Source organism: Lepidochelys kempii, chromosome 9 (assembly GCF_965140285.1).
Source record: "Lepidochelys kempii isolate rLepKem1 chromosome 9, rLepKem1.hap1, whole genome shotgun sequence".
Lineage (NCBI taxonomy): Eukaryota > Metazoa > Chordata > Testudines > Cheloniidae > Lepidochelys > Lepidochelys kempii.
The window spans coordinates 31,719,225-31,742,195 of record NC_136388.1 but is presented as its reverse complement, the minus strand read 5'-3'; the positions used below and the strand labels follow the sequence as shown (position 1 = coordinate 31,742,195).

The 22,971-nt window shown below is 40.9% G+C and overlaps 1 protein-coding gene across 1 annotated transcript in view; it reads right to left on the bottom strand.

Moving 5' to 3' along the window:
• The window catches only part of SLC9A9 (solute carrier family 9 member A9), a 325,848-nt gene that overhangs the window by 145,853 nt on the left and 157,024 nt on the right, over positions 1–22,971 (bottom strand). The gene's annotated exons all lie outside the window — the stretch shown is intronic.

The window sequence follows — 22,971 nt, the reverse complement described above, 5'->3', positions numbered from 1 at the left end:
AAACCTCCAGAGTCTTGTAAATTGGACCATTTGGACACAGCGGTCAAATTCTCATTTCAAACTAATCTATTTAAGGAATCATTTAAACATGTTACATAAGAATGGCAAATAATTTAATTGTTATAACAGGGTTTCTTCTGTGAAACAGACCAATACATCTATTTGTCTTGAGAGGATGTTCCTGATAGGATCAGGAGACAATTCACTTTAAAGGGAAAACATAAAACGTAAATCTTCAGTCTGCTGCCATACCTGGAGAAACTATAGACAGTGTCCCCAAAGCAACAACAGAGTACTTTACATGCCCGTCTTCAGTGCAGAAACCTACTGAAGCCAGCAGGACTCTGTGTGGGCTTGGGAGTCAGTGCTAGCAAATCCAATGCAGAATCAGGGCCTAAGTTTGTAAATTCTGCATACAAACATATAAATCCACTCTACTAAGATTCAGAAGGGTAGCCATGTTAGTTTGGATCTGTAAAAGCAGCAAAGAGTCCTGTGGCACCTTATAGACTAACAGACATATTGGAGCATAAGCTTTCGTGCGTGAATACCCACTTTGTCGGATGCATGTAGTGGAAATTTCCAGAGGCAGATATAAATAGAGGCAAGCAAGAATCAGGCTAGGGATAACGAGGTTAGTTCAATCAGGGAGGATGTGGCCCTCTTCTAGCAGTTGAGGTGTGAACACCAAGGGAAGAGAAACTGCTTTTGTAGTTGGCGAGCCATTCACAGTCTTTGTTTAATCCTGAGCTGATGGTGTTAAATTTGCAAATGAACTGAAGCTCAGCAGTTTCTCTTTGAAGTCTGGTCCTGAAGTTTTTTTGCTGCAGGATGGCTACCTTTAAATCTGCTATTGTGTGTCCAGGGAGGTGTTCTCCTACAGGTTTTTGTATATTGCCATTCCTAATATCTGATTTGTGTCCATTTATCCTTTTATGTAGGGACTGTCCAGTTTGGCCGATGTACATAGCAGAGGGGCATTGCTGGCACAAGATGGTGTATATTACATTGGTGAACGTGCAGGTGAATGAACCGGTGATGGTGTGGCTGATCTGGTTAGGTCCTGTGATGGTGTCGCTGGTGTAGCTATGTAGGCAGAGTTGGTATCGAGGATTGTTGCATGGATTGGTTCCTGAGTTAGAGTTACTATGGTGTGGTGTATAGTTGTTGGTGAGAATATGCTTCAGTTTGGCGCTTTAGTTCGGTAATTGGTAAACCACGCTGTCTGGGCACCCTCCTGGCCAATGAGACTTCCCAGGAAAGACTGCTTTAAAAGTGGTTGTTTAAAGTTACTTGTTTAAAATGAATAAGCAGCCTAGTAATAGATAGCACTCTCCTGTGTGTTTAAACTGTGTTTCTGCCATGGAAGTGCATCCTGTGCACTTTTTTTTCCTCCTGACGAGCCTTTGTAATCGTGAATATTAACAGAGATTGAGCATAAATTTTTTCCCAACCAATATTATTTTCTTTATGCCAATAAAAATTAGTTCTTCATTAAACACTTTCACATTCTATATTAACCCCAAAATATTGTATGTACCAGTAAACTTTCTCTTGCTGCATTGATGTAGCTAGCTACTTGGAAAAATGCCAGCTCTCTATGAGTTAAATCTCAAGTGGCTACATTTCTGCATGACATCAAAGTAGGACAGAAAGCACTTCAATAATCCAACATCAACCAGGGGAACCTGGAGAATCATATTGATTGTACTGGTACAGTGAGAGATTTGAAGGTGCGAGAGAGCCATTAAAAACCCCTGTAGTCAATGTTAAGTGAGGGATATAAAATTTATGACATTTGAATGTTATTTAATTAGAACACAGCGATCATGAAATTAAGGATACTGATAAATCAATAGTTGATGAAAACTACTTTTGCCTGACTGTTTTAAATTAAAATACAGTGAATGCAGACTACCACCATTTTTGTAGGATTCTGGAATACCTTTATTACATTCTAATCACTTTATTTATTCTCTCTTTCAATTAGAGGCTTCAAATCCTTCAAATAGAGGAAAGAAAAGAAAAGAGATGCAGGAGCAACAGGAAGGTAGGGGAACAGCCAATAATACTTTGCATTTTTACAGTGATGTTCATCCCCCATCAATTCACACAGCACCAGCGAAATGCAGGATGAAGGCAGCTAGGTACACAACTGGCACATGGCACACTGCTCTCTAGTAACAGGAGAGGATACTTTGGCCACGGACATCAAGGCAAACCCCTACTTCTATTAGAAAAGCCATGGGAACTTGAATGCTCTTGCAGAGAAGAAAGGATGTTAAAGCAAAATTTTCAGCTGTGATTGTCTGAAGTTAAAAAAGAAAAGGAGTACTTGTGGCACCTTAGAGACTAACCAATTTATTTGAGCATGAGCTCTTGTTTTTTCCTCCCCCCCCCCCCCCAGATGTTCTGGTTTAACTTGGATTTAAACTTGGAGAGTGGTCAGTTTGGATGAGCTATTACCAGCAGGAGAGTGAGTGTGTGTGTGTATGGGGGTGGGGGGAATGTGAGAAAACCTGGATTTGTGCTGGAAATGGCCCACCTTAATTATGCACATTGTAGGGAGAATGGTCACTTTGGATGAGCTATTACCAGCAGGATAGTGAGTTTGTGTGTGTGGTTTTTGGGAGGGGGGTGAGGGGGTGAGAGAACCTGGATTTGTGCAGGAAATGGCCCAACTTAATTATCATGCACATTGTGTAAAGAGTTGTCACTTTGGATGGGCTATCACCAGCAGGAGAGTGAATTTGTGTGGGGGGGTGGAGGGTGAGAAAACCTGGATTTGTGCTGGAAATGGCCCACCTGATGATCACTTTAGATAAGCTATTACCAGCAGGACAGTGGGGTGGGAGGAGGTATTTTTGCATATTCTCTGTGTATAAATAAAGTCTGCTGCAGTTTCCACAGCATGCATCCGATGAAGTGAGCTGTAGCTCATGAAAGCTCATGCTCAAATAAATTGGTTAGTCTCTAAGGTGCCACAAGTACTCCTTTTCTTTTTTGCGAATACAGACTAACACGGCTGTTACTCTGAAACCTGTCTGAAGTTAGGCACCTAATTTTTTATTTAAATCCCTCAGTGTGTGGCTTGATTTTCAGAGGTCCTGAGCAACTGCAGCTCCCAGGGTAGTCGATATGAGTAGTATCTCGCCATCTCTGAAAAACTCACTTGTCACTCTGGTTTAGGTGCCTGAATATGGACTTTGGCCCTTGATTTAGGCACCCACATTTTGAAAAGAATGGTCCTAACTTTTTAAGGTGCCACCCAAAAGACCAGAAAGTAAACAGTAGGGTACTGAGATGAGAGGCTGAGTCAACCCTGCTGGCATTTGAATCCGGAGTTCTAGGGAATCTGATTATTTCTTTCCCGATTGACTGAACTATTTCAATTTATAACTATTTTATAGAAGTGCCGGTCCCAGGCTCTAGGCACCTCAGGTTCCTAGGCACTTTGGTACAGGACAAATAACACTAAAAGTACAGTGACTGCAAAGATGAAGTTCCCTCTCATTCCAAAAATGACCACTAAAAAACCCAACAAACACTTTGGAGGAAAACTTTAAATGCCCTTAAACTGAGGGATGAGAGATCCCACTCCAGCTTTCTAGTCCTCCATGGAGTTCTCCAGTGAAACCAGTTTTTCTATTCCTGATGTTGGTAAGATAATAAAAAAGTGCTAATGAAAAACACTGTCAGGCTTTCTTTAGCTCTCATAAAGAGCAGGAGGGAAGGAGGAGGGGGGAGAGGGAATGGCAGAATAATTTTCTCTTTTTCAGACTACCTTTAACAATAATGAGGAGGCAGAAAAAGAACTAGGACCACTTGAACAGTACTGTTGCAAACTCTGAATGTAATCAAGTAAATACTGGAAGCATAACAGCACCTTATGAGTTTAGACCCAAGTGAGAGCCCTACATTTCTACCTGCATTAGGTTGAATGACCTAATGTAGTATAAACAAAGTGACTAATATATGTTAGGCAACCAGTGCCTTTCCTTAGGTCTGTACATATGGCACAAATGAAAAAGTCACATTTCTTGTCTCTTTTTGTATCAAATTGACCAATCAGTGAACTCTGAAAGAACCAGGATTTTGGGGTAGTAGAAGAGAGCAACATAATAATGAGGGGAGGGGAATACATCTAAAACTGGGTGGCTAATTTAACCCTCTCTGAGACTGCTCTAAATCTCTAGCTCTATGCTGAGATTTCTGGTACTGTATGGGAATGTCATCTAGGGAAACTTTCACTGGGGTTTTCAGTTTTTCTAATTCCAGTCCCACACCCAACCAAGCAGTGAAGAACTGAGAGATAAAACAGTTTAAAAAAAATAAGCCTGCTCTGAACTACTAACAGTTTTGGTTTGTATGGGATAGATGGGGTGGAAGTTTGGGCTGGTTTTATATTTTAACTGGATGAGTCTGACAATCCTAATCATATTGTAAACTAACTTTTAAAAATAATTTTGTTCTTCTGTTTTATTGAATTAGTAACTCACTTCAGAATCTGAGGGTGAACCTGTTTGAGCTTGTCCTCAAGGAATCAATTCTGAAGCACTTAGACGAGAGGAAAGTGATCAGGAACAGTCAGCATGGATTCACCAAGGGAAAGTCATGCCTGACTAATCTAATTGCCTTCTATGATGAGATAACTGGTTCTGTGGATGAAGGGAAAGCAGTGGACGTGTTATTCCTCGACTTTAGCAAAGCTTTTGACACGGTCTCCCACAGTATTCTTGTCAGCAAGTTAAAGAAGTATGGGCTGGATGGATTTTCTACAAGGTGGGTAGAAAGTTGGCTAGATTGTCAGGCTCAACAGGTAGTGATCAATGGCTCCGTGTCTAGTTGGCAGCCGGTATCTAGCGCAGTGCCCCAAGGGTCGGTCCTGGGACCAGTTTTGTTCAATATCTTCATTAACGATCTGGAGGATGGTGTGTATTGCACCCTCAGCAAGTTTGCGGATGACATTAAACTGGGAGGAGTGGTAGATACGCTGGAGGGTAGGGATAGGATACAGAGGGACCTGGACAAATTGGAGGATTGGGCCAAAAGAAATCTGATGAGGTTCAACAAGGACAAGTGCAGAGTCCTGCACTTAGGACGGAAGAATCCAATGCACCGCTACAGACTAGGGACTGAATGGCTAGGCAGCAGTTCTGCAGAGAAGGACCTAGGGGTGACAGTGGACGAGAAGCTGGATATGAGTCAACAGTGTGCCCTTGTTGCCAAGAAGGCCAATGGCATTTTGGGGTGTATAAGTAGAGGCATTGCCAGCAGATCGAGGGACGTGATCATTCCCTTCTATTCAACATTGGTGAGGCCTCATCTGGAGTACTGTGTCCAGTTTTGGGCCCCACACTACAAGAAGGATGTGGAGAAATTGTAGAGAGTCCAGCAAAGGGCAACAAAAATGATTAGGGGTCTGGAACACATGACTTATGAGGAGAGGCTGAGGGAACTGGGATTGTTTAGTCTACGGAAGAGAAGAATGAGGGGGGATTTGATAGCTGCTTTTAACTACCTGAAAGGTGGATCCAAAGAGGATGGACTATTCTCAGTGATAGCAGATGACAGGACAAGGAGTAATGGTCTCAATTGCAGTGGGGGAGATTTAGGTTGGATATTAGGAAAAACTTTTTCACTAGGAGGGTGGTGAAACACTGGAATGTGTTACCTAGGGAGGTGGTGGAATCTCCTTCCTTAGAAGTTTTTAAGGTCAGGCTTGACAAAGCCCTGGTTGGGATGATTTACTTGGGATTGGTCCTGCTCTGGGCAGGGGGTTGGACTAGATGGCCTCCAGAGGTCCCTTCCAACTCTGTTATTCTATGATTCTATGATTTAAAGGAAAATCCGTTGACCAGCCAGAGGCTCGTTGTAGCAGTGGAATGAGCATATTTTAGCATTATCTTGGAACTATCCACAGTAGTGACAGACTTTTTAATGTTGATTCACTGACTGACAGTGGGACAGTTATGGTAATGGAAGCCCCTTGTGAACAGAAGAGGATGATGAGTAGGGTTAATATATTATACATTTGAAATTAGAAACAAACTATATATTAACAGACATCAGCAATAACAAAACCACAACATAATTATGACATCATTAAAACTAGGCTTTTAATTACACTAATGTGTTCTTAGCCATCCAGAAGGGTATGTCTTTTGGGAAGTTAGCCACCTGGGTCAGTCAGTTGGTGCAGCAAGCCAGAGGGAAATGGGGTTCAGGCAGGCCATTGACTGACAGCTGAGAGCTGTGGCAGACTGACAATATCCTGTAATATCCAGAATGAAGCTTTCTGAATTAAGCTAAACCTGATTGAATTAGAGCTAATACCCTTGGGGTACATTGTATTAGAAATGCAAATGTCTATGTTCTATTGTGAGATTGCATAGAACATCTTTAGCAGGAAGACAAGATTAATGCAATCTCTGGACGGTATTAGGGAGTTCAAAGGTCTTTTTAGAACAATGTGTGTAAAGTGGATTTCCTCAGAAGTATCTTGGTTGAGGGGGATGCAAATTCTCCTCTGGAAGCCAACCTGTTGAAGATACACCTTGGGGAGAGAGACTCAATATCTGCTAATTACCTACTCCTGGAAACTCCAGATCAAACACCCCTGAACCATATATTCAAATTGCCCCTTATGTCATGACTATGCTTGTTCTGAACTGAAGCTGTGATGAAGTGCTAACCACAAGGAATCCCTGAAGGTGGGGGTTTGAAGGACTGATCCTGCCAGAATCCATATTAGGGTTGGGATTAACACTGGTATGCTTATTAGCATGTGTATAGGTTATTTTATTGCTTTTAATAAATTTTCTCTGTAGTGCTTTTTACTTTAAGAATAAAGTAGGCTTGCATAGGCAGTCCTGTGTAGTTATACTTTATATAACCTTATAACTACAGCAATTACACCTGTTATCCGTCTCTGAAGAGAAAGCAATCAGGTGTCTTTGGGCAACTGGTCTGTGCTGGGAAATACACAGTGAAGACAGGGAGCCATACAGCCTGGAAATACCCTGGTCAGAAGGGAGAGGGGATGCAGGTCTCCACCCAAGAGAGGTAACAGCTGGCAGCTGGAACCTGAGAGTGGGTGCCCTTGCTGGGCCACTAATAGGAAATACAGGTGCAGTTGCCCTGAATTTTGATGAGCTATAAAGAATAGTCTTTTTAAAAAAACTAACAGTCTGCCAAAAGGAAGAAAATGTGTGGCTTTGCTGAAGTCAATTTCAGTTTGTTGTTGTGCCACATAGCTAACAAAGGAGACTTTGAATGGTGTGACTCAACTGCTCTCCTTCTGCTCAATGAAAAATAGTAATATCATCTCTGCAATCCAATTGTCCTTAAAGTCACAATGAACTAATATATTTACCTTTTGTACTTTTGCATTTATGTTAGTATTAGAGGAACAGATTGTGTCTGATGTTTTAAAAGCAAAACAACGAATCAATCTCATCTCTCTTCACCCCCGCACAAAGTTTTCCTGTGACTTGCCATCCTAGTACTAACCTCCAGCGATCAATTCCATTTCTAAGGAGACAGAATACAATTTATTCAACTTCAATTTGCTGAGAGGAAAAAACCTCTATTCTCTAATATTAATTCTTGAAGCAAGTTCAAAAACAATTTTTCATTCCTTGCCAAGTTTTGGGTGTTTGAAAGATATTCATTTAGACAGTCTTTGAAATATTAGGAGCTGGCATCCAACACAAGGGCCCTGAGCTTATCAGGGAAATAAAAAAATCTTAGGAAGCTCATGCTATGTCTCCTTTTAAAATGAATGACATACTTTCTGACAGGAAGCAGGACTGCAAAAAATTATTTGTTGCCCTTATGCCATGATAAGATTTCAGTCCCCTTTACTGCAGGATCCAACATATTGTGCATGTTCTATATAAATAAATTCCTAGATGATGTTTAATTGCATGATAATCAAGGTGGGCCATTTCCAGCACAAATCCAGGTTCTCACCCCCCCATTTTTCCCCCCCAAAAACCACACACACAAACTCACTCTCCTGCTGGTAATAGTTCATCCAAAGTGACCACACTTTGATTATCATACACATTGTAAAGAAAGTGGTCACTTTGGATGGGCTATCACCAGCAGGAGAGTGAGTTTGTGTGTGTGGGGGGGGAGGGGGGCGGAGGGTGAGAAAACTTGGATTTGTGCTGGAAATGGCCCAACTTGATTATCACACACATTGTAAGGAGAGTGATCACTTTAGATAAGCTATTACCAGCAGGAGAGTGGGGTGGGAGGAGGTATTGTTTCATGGTCTCTGTGTATATAATGTCTGCTGCAGTTTCCACAGTATGCATCCGATGAAGTGAGCTGTAGCTCACGAAAGCTTATGCTCAAATAAATTGGTTAGTCTCTAAGGTGCCACAAGTACTCCTTTTCTTTTTGCGAACACAGACTAACACGGCTGTTACTCTGAAACCTAAAGAATCCTAGTACTTCCTGATTTCAGTGCAGTGAGAACTGTCAAAGAATCATCTCTCCTGTTGTATTTTGCTGCTTCCACTATGGAAGCTACTCTGGAGCAGAGATAATCTCTGGGATGGCAGAAGATATTGTCTGGGCTCTCGTGAAAAGAAGTGGCTTTGGAAGAAGAGGCATAAATAGCTATGCCAATGTGCTTTTATATCTTTTGTGAAATGGCAAGGTCAGACCTCAGGGAGGTGGTAAATGTATGTTTGCAAGTTGCCAAAGGCTCTCAATTCCCTTTAATTTCAGGGGAAATTGAAAGTGCTCAGAACCTCACTGTGTCAGGCTCACCCTGACTAAAGTTTAAAAAAAAAAAACCCAAATCCCAGATTCCCAAATTTAGGTTCCTAAATCCAGATTTACCTACTCCAAATCAATTGGAGCCACAGGGTACTCAGCTTTTGAAAATCAAACCACTTATTGGAGGCCTAAGTATGGTTTCAGGAACCTGACTTTAGACACTTGTTTTTGAAAATGTCAGCCAAAGTTTTTATGGTCTTATTAACTCATACTGAATTCCATAGAAGAGATCACTAGAGATGAACTAGCTACAGTCAGCTGTTCAGTATTTCTGCCTTATCATTCTTATATATCCCTCCAACTCTTCTGAGGGCAGAATGTCCAGAAATGATATAAGAAACCATGGTACGACACCAGTGTTGGGATGGATGCGCAGGAAGATGCCTAAAGCTTTAGGTTGTAAATGTATTTGCCTTATTTTTGGATACTCATTTTTACCCAGCTGATGCTGCTAGAGATCAGCAATTTCTGGAGTCTTAGCATCTGGCTCTTGAAATCAGGCAAATGATCATTTGCAAAACTTGACCTTTATATATAGTAGTTGCATAAACTTAAAAATCCTAAAATTCTGAAAATAGTTTAAGGATCATGCTATGCCAATATTCTCAGGTCTAATGGAAAAGAATTCCAATTTGCAGAGGGAGCAGAGCCCTCAAAAGCAAGCTGAGACTGGTTTTCTGTGAGCTACATGCATATTTGCGAGAAAAAACTTGAAAATCCTTTACAAACAAAATACAATTCAAATCCCTCTTATAATTCAAGAAAAGTCCATCTAAGCTATTACACATAACACAATGCTGCCCACAGTAGGAGCAATTACGAACAAACTGAGACATAATCCTGAAAGTTTTAGGAGAAGCAGAGCTATGACAAAGGACCCTATTAATCATATGCTCATAATTAAAACAAGGTTTACTTAATAACCTTCTTGCATTCTGGTGAAACAAAATACCATACCATATATCGTGAGACAAAATAGATACTGTAATTCTGGAGATTAATTCAGTTACCAGATCATTCACTGATAATCCATCTGCTGAAGTCACACACCACAGTAATGAAAAGATGACAGTGTTTCAAACAAAGCATCAAGTGGAAAACAGGTAAATGTAGAACTTAATTAAACCTTAACGAAGCATCGTGTTATTTTGTTTTTTTAATTGTACCAGTTTATTTGTAATGTGCCCAGTTAGGGTATGATCTGAATCTCATTAGAATCAAGGGGAGTATTTCCATTCACTTCACTGGGCTTTGACTTTAATTTCTCTATCTGATGATTAAAGGGACACTGCTAAGTATCATATTTAAAATAAAATCATTTTCTTACCTTCGTTCTAAATTTCCTGATTAGAACTAAGTTAAGTTTGTAAGTCTGGAGTTAAGTTTGTATAAATATCAATTTAATGGTAAAAAGGATATAGGGGAGCTGTAATTACCCCCCCAAACAAGCATTACAGACCCAGGAAATTCAGAGTTAAGGTTAATCTTAAAAGAAATCCTACTGTGATGGAGCATACAAACCCCACCCTGAATCAGAAGGGGTTAAAGGACTGTACTGGGCCCACGTAGTCCTGCCCCTCCAGCTCTGCAGAGCATGCACCAGCTGGAGAATAGGTTGAAAAGGGAGCAACCCAGCTCAGAAGGACAGACCTACCCCAAAGGCTCCTGACAAGGATGCTGCAGAAGCTGCAGGAGGACTGAGCCTGGTGGAGCTGATGGTTTGGTTATATTTTCACCTTATTTGGGACTGAAAGCTGAGAGAGGAAAGCAGTGGGAGGAAGTGACCTAGGGAGGACACCTTTGTTGCCCTCCTAGGGCCCTGGGTCTCAGCGTGGTGGAGTGAGTGGGCTGGGGTTCTCTACCACTGCCCCCACTATAGGAGGGACTTGAAACACCTGTAATCCTCACCACACATCTGAGCAGAAGAGGACCAGGACTATTGTCAAAGTACAGAAATGCAGAGGTAAGGCACCAAAACAGCCTTATCTCTGCCCTGTAATGGCACCATGTAAAAAGCATAGGACTATGATTAGTGCATAATAATGTGTGGACCCAGATTAGATTAAACTGATTTTTTTTGCTGCTCAGGGATTGTGCTTTTTTGTGTGTCTGGTTCATTACCATGCGCAACAGACATTGTTTTCTTTTGCTTTCCCTCATGTTGTCACCCCGATCCTCAGTGGAGGCAGTGATAATGAGGAAGGGAAATGGCACTGAGTTTGTTCAGCGCACATACAGAGAAGCAATTCTCACTTTTTACAGAATTAAGGAGCAATGCTGGCATTGTGCATAAACACACACCTGAAAACCGGGAGCATGGTTGTATGCTAGCCACTCACAGGCTGACCTTTCTGGCCACTGTCACTGCAGGCCCTTAGTGACAAAAGCCAGGGAGGTACATTAAGAGGTATGGCATGGGGTAAAATGGCATGCTCTGCCACTGAACCCGTTCTCTGACCAGCAATGGTCTCCATGCAGTCCCCTGACAGAGCACTAGATCATTGGAGGGAGCCATTTTGAGGCTAGTTTGTATATTAATAGAGTTTTCATAGCATATATTATGCCATTTGGAATCTCTTTATGCCTGTTTCTGTATGCCAGCAAGAATTAGGCATATGGCTTTTCATTCCAATTGGTATGTTTTTGCCAATGGCTGGCATCTGCAACCCTTCTCTAAAGTGTAAACCATCATCTTAACAATCCAAAAAGTTTTCTTAATATTTAAAGAAAATGCTTAACATTTAAATAAATCATCAAACCTTTAATAAAGCAGTTTGGAAACTGGTTTGCATATGACATTATGATCCCTCATATTGCCAGCATCAAAAATTGGTACTTTTCAGCAAGATGGAGAACGCTAGAAGCAAATGCGAATTTATTCATGGTAAGAATAGCTTTTGAACGTATGAACTTTCCGATTCCTGTGCTGAGCAAAACAAGATCCGCTTTCTTTTAAGCGGAGACCTAAAACCCAATTTTTGTAGTGCCAAATACTACATTATAAAATGTTATGATTCACAACAAAAAAGGAGATACTAGCACGATCAATCCCTCAGAAGCATTGATGAAAGCAGGCGACAGGCTTGATGGGAATGATTCAGGTCAGACTAGGTCTATGCACGATCACTAAAACAGCTCAGGTGCGGTTTAGGAAAAGAACAGATTAAAGTGCACTCTGTAGAAACAGAATAGATTTCTGTAAGGGGACATTCAATATTTTTATTATTGCTAATAGAGGAGAACTGTATTTCCAATGCAAAAAGCAATGCTGTACTCAGACAATGTTTTCTTACTATTCTGTATCCCCACCTGTGGTGCTAAAATAAAATACTCTTTTTCATGTAGCTAATTAGTGGGATGCTATGACCAGAATACCTGTTGATATCAATTTATCTTTATTAATGCTTCTTGGCTGTTTAGCATCTGTCTTGCAGCACATAGCTCAAAACTGGGAGACAGATATTTGGCATATCTGCAGCAGAATTTTGAAGCTCTTAATTTTTTAAAAATACAAATTAACAATTTTTCAGTCTGGCTAAATAAACAGGAATCTCAGTCAGATAATGAATGATTTTTCTGGGAAATTCAGATTGAAGGACTTGGTACAAAAATTAAATAAATAGAAGTTTTTGGTGTTATGATTCTCCTGGTTAAACCTACACACTGAGCAGCTTTAGTTTTCTTTATTGCAATATACTATTCTGCAGAGGTTTAAGATTTTTATGGTACATCTGGTCAGACAATGAATTTTGTCACATTTCCAATTTTCTGATTTTCCTGTTAAACACACAGATTAACTGGAGAAAACCTGAGTGTTTTTCATTTTCTTAATTTCAATCCATTTTTAAGGAAAATAGTTATTACAAATACTATTCCTGTGACAAATCATCAGTTGAAGAAATGATGACAGTCTGTTTGTGAAGAAGTACTCTACCCTTCTGGCTCAGTTATGGCTGCCCCATAGCATTCCCCTGCTGGCCAAGTATAGTGTTGCTGGCACTCCCTACCTCAGTTTACCTCCTTGAGGTGGGTCTCTTCCAGTCTCCACACATCAGACGGTGCAGGACCTATGGGTTAGTCCTCCAGCCAAGTCACAAACAGATGTAGACTCTTCTGGGGTAGCAAGAGTCCAAACTAAAAGGTCCCAGACAAACAAAGATTCTTCTGCCCTTCAGGCGCTTCTCTTCATTCCACCTTTTGGGCCCCATTTCCAGCTCATTTCTCAGTTACCTTTGTATATGGCTACCCAGCTGGTGGAAAAAAGCCTCACTAGGAAACAAGCCAGACCTCTAGCCTAAACCACAACTTCAAAGCAATGTCTATGTAGCTATTTTTAGAGCATTATCACGAGCCCAAGTCTGTTGACCAGGCCAGGAGGCCCACTGCCACAGGCTATGTAGATGTACCCCCTACTTCCTATGTTTGGACTTGAGCACTCATCTCCCAGGCTACTTCTCCTAGAGTACCTGTCCTCCTACACTCCCTTCATCAAGTCCTTCCACTGGAATCCACCTGATTCCCACGGTTCCAAAAAACTGTGAATCTCACTCAGCCCTTTTATAAGGCCCACTGTCCATTAAGCTATCACCTGACCCTCTTTAGTCTTGCCCCCTTAGCCTGGAAGCAGTTAGTTAATTATTAACTTACAGGTGTGGCTGGCCACCATCTCTCCTTAAAGGTACCAGTCATGCTATGACAGGCTCCCAAGAGGTGTAGGATAGAGATTGGGTTAAAAAGTCCTTCATCTCCAAGCTAGATTTCTGGTACAGGGATGCGAATGTTAACCAGTAGGCCAATAAAACAGCTGGAGCTCATTACCTTCCCATGAAGTAAGCTGAGCCTATAAGAGAAAGTACAGCCCAACGGGAAGGTGTTGGGACTGGAGAACTGCTTCTCTCCAGGGGCAAAGGGCCAGATTTTTAAAGATCTGTAGGTGCCTACAGATGCAGATAGGCTCCTACTGGTATTTTCAAAAGCACCTAGGTGCCTACTTCATATTGAAATGAAGAGATAGGCACAGAGGCACTTTTGAAAATCCCAGTAGGCACAACTCCCATTCATTTCAATATGAGATAGGTGCCTAGGTGCTTTTGAAAATCCCAGTAGGCATCTAGCTGCACCTTTAGGCACCAAAATATCTTTAAAAATCAGTTAATAACTTCAGTGTGGGCCCATTTTGTTTTGAGACTGGGCTTATTTGTACCTGTTTAAAGATTTTATTCTTCTTCAGTCCCAGAGAGAAAAAGAGCCATTGAGCTGTTTTATCAGGGGGCAGGTAGTAGTCTCAGTAGGTGAAAGCTGGAGAGTTTGGGGAGCAAACCCAGACTGCTGGCTCAATTTCAGGGCCTGAATCTAGACTGGAATTCCAAAGGGGATAGTGGGTGGGTGTTCCCTTCCTCCCTTAGTGCTTGCTGGACTGCTGGGAAACTACCCGGTCACACAGTTGCTGTGCCTTTGTTGAGTGTAGCAGGTTTGAGGGCTTTGCAGTGGGTCAGTTTCCTGTGGGAGAGAAGTTGGTGTCACAGATTCAGAGTATTTATCTCCTAATACAACTTATTTATTTTTAAAGTGTGCACAAGTCCTGTTTACCTTGAGCAAAGAGGGCTAAAGCAAGAGCAAAACTGCACATAGTTCCATTTGCAGAAACCCTTGCAAAGATACTTATATAGATTCATAGATACTAAGGTCAGAAGGGACCATTATGATCGTCTAGTCTGACCTCCTGCACAACGCAGGCCAGAGAATCTCACCCACCCACTCCTGCGAAAAACCTCACCTATGTCTGAGCTATTGAAGTCCTCAAATTGTGGTTTAAAGACTTCAAGGAGAAGAGAATCCTCCAGCAAGTGACCCGTGCCCCATGCTACAGAGGAAGGCGAAAAACCTCCAGGGCCTCTTCCAATCTGCCCTGGAGGAAAATTCCTTCCCGACCCCAAATATGGCGATCAGCTAAACCCTGAGCATATGGGCAAGATTCACCAGCCAGATACTACAGAAAATTCTTTCCTGGGTAACTCAGATCCAACCCCATCTAACATCCCATCACAGGCCATTAGGCCTATTTACCATGAATATTTAAAGATCAATTAATTACCAAAATCATGTTATCCCATCATACGTCCATCTCTGTTGTCAAAAGTGGCTTCTTCCTCAGCCCTTCACTGACTTCTAGTCTTATTTATTTTTAAAGTGTGCACACTGTCCTTCCTGACCTCTAGTCTCTCACGTGGGAACTCCCTGAGTCCCTCTTATACTCCAGCCTTTGCTGCTCTCAATCTTGCTCATGGGCTAGGTCAAGGGGCCTGGCTGCTGCCCCTCCTTTTGTCATAGAAAAACAAATCTTTAGCCAGGTATGACCAATGTCTACTGGAGCTGACTTCTTGCTGAATCTGTATGTGGAAGGAAGCAATAGAAAGTTCTTCACCAACACAGCCCCTTTAATAATAGTTGAGAAATGGATGCTGTAGCCAGCCCTATGGACACTGCTTTCTGTTTTACCATATTTATGCAGTGGGTCATGCTGAGTACTTATCAATAATTTCTAACATGCATTTAGGACAGAAGAATTGCTGCACTGGATCAGACAGCACTTCTTCTACCTCACTGTCCTGTCTCTAGCAATAGCCAATACCAGGTATTTCAGAGACAGGAGCAAAAACCCCATCATACACAATATGGCGCAGAAACTGAGAGTATGGCTGGCTCTTGTGCTGGGAGGGTATGCTCCTCCTGCCCCATACTCTCACAGAGGCTAGCCAGAACCTGCTACGTGTCATATTCTTGTTTTGAAGACAAAATTGATTTATTTAAGCCTTCCCTGACAATCTGTTCAATTATTTCTACTGAAACTTCTTAGATCTTGTAATCCCTAAGACTTCACTCTCTCCTGGGAAAACTTCCTGGGACAAGTCACAACAACAGATGCCAGTTAGACTGGTCATTTCCAAGGATCATGTGTGGTCCTTTTGCTTTGTGTGGAATGCTGCCTTACTAATCAAGAGAGCACATTCCTTGTAAGGAGAGCTTCCTTGAGCCTAACTAGACTCTCTATTTTGTTGAAAGCCAAGAGACAGCTGAACTATGTGTACCAATAAATCCTGGCATCTGTGTGGTCACTCTGTGTGGAAGTGTAAACTAATTATCTGTAAATGATCCAAAATATCCAGTAGTGCAACAGAAGGCAGCAAACATTGTCCAGAAATGTATTATTCTGAATAAGAATACAGTGCTTTACATCTTCACATCACAGTACAGACACTGGGCCTAGCACTAAATTCTTTGCCTGCCTACCATCCTAAAAATGCCATGCAAGATTGTACCAGGCCCTTACACAAATGTAGAGGGCCAAGGCTGGGGATACAAGGAACATTTCTTCCCCTGCTCTTAAGATCTTTGCACAGAGGCCAGTCACAATTGCAGCTCCTGCACTCTCCTGTGTACAGGGGCTGTTGTCGCCTGGTGCTGCATGGGTGTTAGACACCCTAAATGAGGTGGAGCGAGGGCCACATTCTCTCTCTATAAAACTCAACTGCTCTGTGCAGGAGCATCAGGCTCCCTCCCTTTGTGCATCTGAGAGTTACATTGTTCTGTTGTAACCAAACCCTTCATGAGTATCTCCCTGGGCTGGTGCAACTTCATATGCCCCACAATGTGGGCAATTCATAGATTCATAGATATTTAGGTCAGAAGGGACCATTATGATCATCTAGTCTGACATCCTGCACAACGCAGGCCAGAGAATCTCACCCACCCACTCCTGCAAAAAACCTCACACCTATATCTGTGCTATTGAAGTCCACAAATCGTAGTTTAAAGACTTCAAGGAGCAGAGAATCCTCCAGCAAGTGACCCGTGCCCCATGCTACAGAGGAAGGAGAAAAACCTCCAGGGCCTCTTCCAATATGCCCTGGAGGAAAATTCCTTCCCTACCCCAAATATGGCAATCAGCTAAACCCTGAGCATATGGGTAAGATTCATCAGCCAGATACTACAGAAAATTCTTTCCTGGGTAACTCGGATCCCACCACAACTAATATCCCATCACAGGCCATTGGACCTATTTACCATGAATATTTAATTACCAAAACCATGTTATCCCATCATACCATCTCCTCCATAAACTTATCGAGTTTAATCTTAAAGCCAGATATATCTTTTGCCCCCACTGCTTCCCTTGAAAGGCTATGCCAAAACTTCACTCCTCTGATGGTTAGAAACCTTCATCTAATTTCTAGTCTAAACTTCCCGATGGCCAGTTTATATCCATTTGTTCTTGTGTCCACATTGGTACTGAGCTTAAATAATTCCTTTCCCTCTCCAGTATTTATCTCTCTGATATATTTATAGAGAGCAATCATATCTCCCCTCAACCTTCTTTTAGTTAGGCTAAACAAGCCAAGCTCCTTGAGTCTCCTTTCATAAGACAAGTTTTCCATTCCTCAGATCATCCTAGTAGCCCTTCTCTGTACCTGAATTCATCCTTCTTAAACAAGGGAGACCAGAACTGCACACAGTATTCCAGGTGAGGTCTCATCAGTGCCTTGTATAACGGTACTAAAACCTCCTTATCCCTACTGGAAATACCTCTCCACAATGATCCTGTGTTGACAAATTTGGGACGTTTGCTTTGTTACATGCATTTGTAATTACATTTACTGCAGAGAGAGAGGTTAGCAAACATTTTCTTACCCACCACATTTTCATTTCACATGTTAGCTTGGGAACCCCATAATTTTTGGTCTCCTCCAGTTAATCCTCTGATTTTATTTTTGCTCCAGAATTTGGGTTGAAAACAGCCTTGACCAGTAGACACAGAAAATGTTTTATCCTTCTTTGTAATGTAAAGACCCGCTGAGAAATCTTCATCAAAACTTGAGACACAGGAAAAATTTAGTGGAATGATGGAGCATGGTATTAGAGTGCTGCAGTGAGAGTACAATGAGCTAAACATGCTTCTGGCTCCCCTAGGCATAAATTGGGCTTTTAAAAATTTCTGCCAAGATATTGCATGGTCTTCTTTACGTTAGTTTCTGATACTATTCTATAACCATATTTTGGATTCACCAAATTTTCCTTGCAGTATCTCTGGACATGACTGGCACCGTACTTCACTTGTTAAATGATAAGCTGCTGCTAAACTTAGATTTGCTCCAAAAGCAAATATGTAATTCTAGATGGAACACTGTGAAGCCTGAGGGCCATACTGATGCTATTTTGCTGCGTGTCTCAAATCCATCAAGGGATTATAGTGGTTTGGATAGCATTTTTTTGCAGACAAAAATATGTAAGTTTCCCATGGTGCTTTATATCTTTAAATGAATTTTAATGAATTTTTTTAAATTAAAATAAATCTGATTATAAGCATCCTGAGTCACATATTTCATACCAAACTGTCACTGTGGAAGGAGGGAGGAAACTCAGCACCATCCGCAATCTAAACCAATGACACAGAAACTATCTGGCTTGAGTCCGATTCTCACTTAACTTAAAATCTTTACAATTTGGAGCTATATTGCACATGAGTTAAGGGTATCTTGCTTAAAAATTCACCATACTCTGGTTATCTCTTTGTTAAGACAATGGCACATTTGAAATTCTCAAGACAGAATCATGTCTACAGATCATAGATTAAAATCATTTTCTTGATCCATGGGCATGTGGGTTCCCTTTGGCATGAACCTGTAGCGTCACTTCACTCATATAAGCAATCCCATTGACCACATTTAGAGTACTCACCTGAATAAAGTTATTTACACACATGGGTCTTTGCAGCGATCGGCTCTTTATCTTTACTCTGAAGTCTAGCTTCTGTAAGATCTCAGAGATGAAGTGCGGCTTCAGAGCTTACATGACATCTTTTACATACAGTAGTTTAACATTCAGGACAAAAGATTTTGTCTAAGTGGTAGGCATTCCCAATGGGGTTTGCTAGCAGGTTCAGTGTAAATATATGGTTAACTGTTTAACTAGTAATGCATTTGAGCAAGGGGATTACACCTAGCTTCAGAGGGCTCTCTTTACAATCTTGCTACATCTAACTATTTCATAACTGACTGCAGAAACAAAGATTAGAGTAATGGAATGAATACAGGCCTATAAACTGAATTATGTTTTCTTCTCTGTCCTTTTCAGTAACTTCCTTACACCTTCTCCCCTGTTGCAGATGTATTTTAGGGTTCCTTACCAACACTTAGTCCTTGATGGTGCCTGATTCTGTCAGAAAGCAAAATTCTCTGCTTCTTTGTCCTCTACTCTGTAGATGTGCATTGCATGAGCTCCTGGCCTACAATCTCTTTTCTGTGAAGTATAGGGGGACAGCTAACAGCTGGAGTATATAGGGCTGTTAGATAGAAAATGACATCAGCTGACTGCCAATGCCAACCCACTAAGAAACTGAGCTGGCCTGGGTTCCTTTGAGAACATAAATGTTAATCCAAGTCATTTCCTTCCCATGTATCCCCCTCCTGAGGTGATCTGTTGCTCTCTCTTCAAACCATTTTCAGCACAACAGTCTGACTCATCTCCTCCCTGCTTAACATCATCATGCTTAGCTACAGACCCAAAAAATGAAAGAAAACAACCACAAGCGAAGAGCAGAATCTAGTTCACATGACAACAGAATTTTGGGGTATGGGTGAGGTTCCACCATGCTTGACTATCTGTTGGCAGTACCTCTTCCACCAGCAGTGTAAGTTAAAGGTACAGGGGGAAACTGTACTCCAGGACCAGGCAGAATACAATCAGAGATCCATGACCAGGTCGCTGCCAGCTCTCCCCACACTGCTATTGTAGGTGCAATAGAGAAACTGAGCTCTAAAGGTAGGATATGCAAAAGCACTGAGCGTTGGCCTAACTCTGCTCCTGCTGAAGTCAGTGGTAATTTTGCCACTGAAATCAATGCAACCAGAGTTAAGACAGTGAAGAACACTTCTGAAAAATCCCACCCGAAAACATTCTTCACATTAAAAAAATAAATCAAATCCATTAGTAAATTGTGAAATTATGTATTTTTCAAAGGAGTATTTAAATAATTGGATTAAACAACAAACCTGAGCCATGTTAACCAACACTTTCGGGATCTTATTTTTCTTAAGACAGTATTTAAAGTAACAGTCTTGGTTTCCGAAGACAAGAGCTATGTTGGTACACATTTCTACAGATGACTGAAACATGACATAGGTCCTTTAATAAAAGCTGAATGGAGAGTAGATGCAGGAAACTGAGAATAAAGGACACAGTGTAACTAACATCTAGAAGGTACAAACTTTTAATAGAGAAATTCTCACCCAAGAAACTGAGATGTGTTTTGCCTGTGTATCAATATCTGAGGAAAATTACCCTGGCCATTTGTCTTGTGTGTCCTGTTAGTCAGGGTAAGTGATGATTGTTCTGTCTGTAGCACAGCATGACATCATGGTGAGAGATACCTCCATTGTTATGTTGCGTACTACACTTTACTGCAAAGTCATGGGACTTTTCACAGCCAATAATAATGTATATCGTGCAAACCAGAACGGAGAGCAGACTTTTTTTAAAAAAAATCTGCTACCATAATTTTAACAGTGATTTAAAATCAATAAAAATGAAATAATTTAGATTTAAGGCTGCCACTTCATCCTTAATTTACTGCTTTTTCACTGGGTACTGCAGCTTGACAGTCCAATATCAGAAATGTAAGAATAGTGAATAATCTGTCATATTGTAACAAAGGAGCAAGATTGCCTAAGAATAACTCTATGAATTAAGTGAACTAGAGAGCTCTTGGTTTTGATCAGTAATGAGTATTAAGATTGGCTTAAACTAGGGGGGGGGGGAGTGTAGAAGGGCAGATAGACTTTTTTTTTAGGACCAGACTCAGCAATAATATTTCATAGTAAATGATTTAAAATCATGGAATTCTCTTAATCATACATGTGCATTGCTTAGTAGGTTTCACTGCAGTGAAAGGCTCTGTGTGAGAAAAAGAGAGGGAGGGCAGATACAGCAGTAACAGCTGCATATGAAAGGGTAATTTTAGGATTAGAAAATAAATTAGAAGAATTTGAAGGAATTGGAAAACAATTTTTGAACCACATCATAAGAGAAACTAAGGATAAAGAGCTTAGGGTGGAAAGGAAAAACAAAAGAGACATGGGGGAAAGTAACAAAGAAGTTTGTGTGTGTGTATGTGTGTTCAGGGGTGAGCAAGGTTTAGGCCTGGTCTACACTATGGGGGGAGATTGATCTCAGTTATGCAACTTCAGCTACATGAATAACATAGCTGAAGTCAACATACTTAGATCTACTTATCAGGGGGTCCACGTTAGGCAGGAGACGCCCTTGCACTTCTCATTCAGGTGGAGTACAGGAGTCGATGGGAGAGCGATCTGCAGTCGATTTAGCAGGTCTTCACTAGATCCGCTAAATCGACTGCCGATGCATCGATCACTGCTCGTTGATCCCCCAGTAAGTGTAGTCTAGTTTAATTAATTTATTTTATTTTTTATTTTTGACATGGGAGGGAGTAAAAGATCTACTGCAAACAAAAACTATGTATTTCAATTAAATGTTAGTAATTTATATAACACACCAATTCAGAGTTAATTAAAACTTAAACACTGTGTACTTTGTTTTAAAGTTATGTGTGCAATAGTGCACACAATCTGTTCAAGCAATTCCATGGCAGATTTACAGATGCAATTTCCATGACTGCATATTAGGGAAACATGCATCTGAATGTCCAGTGAGGTGCAATTGCATTCACATTATATTATTTGTGCATGTAATAGTGGAAATTGCATAGTTAGGACGGGGTTCAATCAACATTGTGTGGTTTATTGTCCATGAGAGTCTGAGAGAAAATTTTTTTGGGGGGGTAAGGGGTCTGGTCGAAAATTTTCCATCAGAAGTATTTGATGGAAAACTGGGGTTTTAACTAAATAATTTATTTTGCCTAAAGTGTCTGTTCTCTGCAGAACATTTTGATTTAGCTTAAATACCAAAACCCCCAATACATTTCAATTCAAAATGGTGCCACATTGTAACCATGGGTGTTGTAATCTTGGTTGCCTTAAACTTCCATTCTTCTCTATGGCCCACTCTCTCTGGCTGGACTACATCTTCCATGATACACTAAGGCAAGGGATTCCTATGCCGCATCCCCTCCCCTCACCAAAAAGGGAGAAAGTAGTATTTTCAAAATGATGCCTCATGGGAGTTGTAGTCCTGGATGCTTATATTCCCATTTTCCTCTGTGAGTTGGACTTTCCAGCTGTTTTACATCTTCCACATTTCATCTTACAAATTTAATTTTTGTCAGTTTTCCCATGGGAAAACAAACCCTTCTATCTTCTGACTAGTTTAGCCTATACCCTCAAACTTTTCAAAAACAATTTATCATAGAATGGTATAAATTGGAGATGGAAAAGACCTCTTAGATATTCCAGTTCCTCTCACACTATATTCCCTATAATATGTTGCCCCGCAATTTGTCCATTCTAGATTTAAACTGTCCTAAGGGATGAACCTTCCATTACTTTCTTTGGACTATTTTAATACATCATACTGTCCAAAAGATTTTCTTGATATTTATACTAAATTACCTGTTTCTGAATTTCAACTTATGACTCCTAACCTAAGTTGTGTCACCCTGAACAATTCCCTGTCAGTTTGTAGCATTTCTATGAGAACTGGTCAGGAAATGGTCTTTTCCCCCATTGTGAAAAATTTAGATGAAAAGTTTTTTTGTTTTGTTTTCACTGGAATTGAAAGACCTGAAACCTGTTTTTATCAACAAGCAACTGCCATCAAAATAAATATTTTAATGGAAAGTTTTCAGCCAACTCAAGTTTCTATTCTTCACATAATCATAAAAAATTACGATAACCCTTTTTAGTCATCTCTTAGCCAAACTACAGTATACGGCCTTAATCCTGTACTGCGATCTGCTAGCACAGGCCTCAGTGTCTTCACTTTATCCCATTGAATAACAGATCCCAGTGAAGATTGGGGCCTATATATTTCACTCTTAACCCATCCTCAGTCATCCTCTCCAATGCTCAAACAATTATTGTTACAGAAAAATTCTAATAAAACCTTTTGAGAAGACTGTTTGATTTTGACTCAGTTCTGATGGAACCAGGCTGGGTTCTGACTGAAACCTGCCTGGTTTTCTGCCAGCTCACCCACCCAGCTCCTTGG